The sequence below is a fragment of the Octodon degus genome, unplaced genomic scaffold (assembly GCF_000260255.1).
Source record: "Octodon degus isolate 3935 unplaced genomic scaffold, OctDeg1.0 scaffold00032, whole genome shotgun sequence".
NCBI lineage: Eukaryota > Metazoa > Chordata > Mammalia > Rodentia > Octodontidae > Octodon > Octodon degus.
Window position 1 is genome coordinate 13,070,655 of NW_004524608.1, and position 2,248 is coordinate 13,072,902.

Sequence of the window (2,248 nt, forward strand, 5' to 3'; positions counted from 1 at the left end):
TGAATGGGAGTGAAGTCATCATGGTGATGGCTCAGTCCCATGTGGAAGCTGGTCCCAGGTATGTCAGTCATAGTGAGAATCTCTTTGGTAGTAAAGGCCTGAATCCTTGGTTGGAGAAACCTTTAAAAAGCTTAAAAAGGCAAGGTGCTATGAGTAAAAGCATCATTATCATAATTAGAGGGCCCAGAAAAAGAAACACAAAAAGAGTCCAGGATCCAAATGTGTCACTCCACCAGGTGAGGGAGTGGGGTTAGGATACCTTAGTTCTTAGTAACTTGGTACCTTAGTTCTTAGTTCTTGGTGTTCAAATCAGTTATGAAGGCACTTTACCTTGTCCATGACTATCCCAGACTCGTTTATGAAGTAACAACATTCTTCACCCAGCATGGCACAGATCCCCCCTTTTTCAGCTGTCAGGGCATCTGGAGCTCAGTGGTTTTGGAGGGCAACAGCAGCAAGATTTTTGTGGCACCTGAAAGTCATCTGGGCAAACAGTCCAGAGTCCAATAGTAAAGGAAATGAACAGCAGAGAGTAAGGGATCAGGAACCAGATAGGGAAGCAACACATGACTTACCCTGAGATTTTTGAGTCCTTGGTTAGGCAGAGGTGTGTAGGCAACAGGAGTTGGGTGGACCACTCAGGAAGGTGGGGTTGTCTGGTGGAGGGGAGTTGTTTGGGCACCATTTGGCACAAGTAATGTGGAACCAGGAGGGCAGGCCAGTGAATTTTATAGCTGTTGGTGTTGAAAGAATAAGCAGGTGGGGGCCTGTCCACATAGGATCTAATCCTGTAGGCTTAGAGGATTTAAGACAGTAACTCTCCGGAAATATAGATGGTGTTAATTGAGTGGTATCTACTGGTTGTAGGAAGCAGGTATCCGCATGTTGTCACAGCAGATATGGGAGAAAAGATAGAACAGGAATATACTCAGCAATGGGAGGGAGGTTATCAGGAGTGGGGAAGCTGAGAAGCAGGATAGGTCTACTACACATGAACTCAAATAGACTTAGGATGGTGGGGTCCCTGGGGAGAGCCCTAAGTCTAGTTAGTGATAAGGAAAGGAGCTGAGTCCAGGCTTGGTGTGCCTCTAAGATGAGTTTTGTGAGATAAGACATTAAGAGTCCATTTGTGTTTTCTACTTTACTAGAGGACTGTGGATTGTGGAGGACCACCTGAGCAGCTCTCCTTGAAAGAAGAGCAGTCATCTCCATTTTGGCTGAGCCTAACCATACTTCCTTGTATTGATATGTACAGAGCTGGCTAGGAATTCTCTTTATTCCTTCAAATGGCCTTAAGCAATGCATATTAGTCTAGCTAAAGAACTAGTGGTTGTCTTTGAAGATTGCATGCTTGTTTCCCTCACAATCCACACCTGCTGTTCTTTAATATGAGCCAGGTCAAGACAGAATGAAGAACCAGTGCTCCATGCTGTTGGCTGGGATAGAGCCTTGAGATTGAGGATATGACTTCCTGGGCTTGAAAGATTACACATCAGAGTTGAAGCACCAGACCCCAAAACATTAGATACTATCTCAATGGTATAATGCAAATTACTTTTTTCTGCATATCCTTCTCTCTGCCTATGACAAAGGTAAATGCAGGCTACCCACCTAGCTCAGCTCACAGTATTCACCTACATCCCACAACTCATTCATCCTCAAACTATTCCTCCTTCACAACTCAGTAAAACCTGGATGCAGCCCTGGGTCAGCCTGTTTCAGAAAGCCATCCTCATGGCTGGTTTTAGGGCCCCTTGACTCCCCATAAATATGCTTTAATGTCTTCATTTTTGCCAAGGGTTGCACTAGCAATGGTAGGTTGGAAATAACTAGTTGGAATTCCAATAATGTACTTTGGGAATTACAAGTATAGACTTCTTGGACCAAGACAAGAACCAGGAGGGGCATCCTTCATGGATGATATGGTATATGTAGGTGCCAAGTGATATTAAGGTTTTAAGTCACCTGTTGAGTGATTTGGGAAATAAATTCTGGGCCATTATCTGACTGAATAATCTGAGATAGCCCAAATCTGGGAATAATATATCCTGTATGAGAACTCTAGCCACTATATCTGCAGTTTCTTGAGTAATGAGAAAGGCCTCTATCCACCCTGAGAAAGTGCAGATGAAAGTGAGAAGGTACCTCTGCGTCTCGTACTGAGGCATGTGTATAAGCTCTATCTACCAGTCTTCTCCCGGGGTGTGTCCATGAAGCTGGTGGGTTGGGAAAGAGGAGGGTGGTAGAT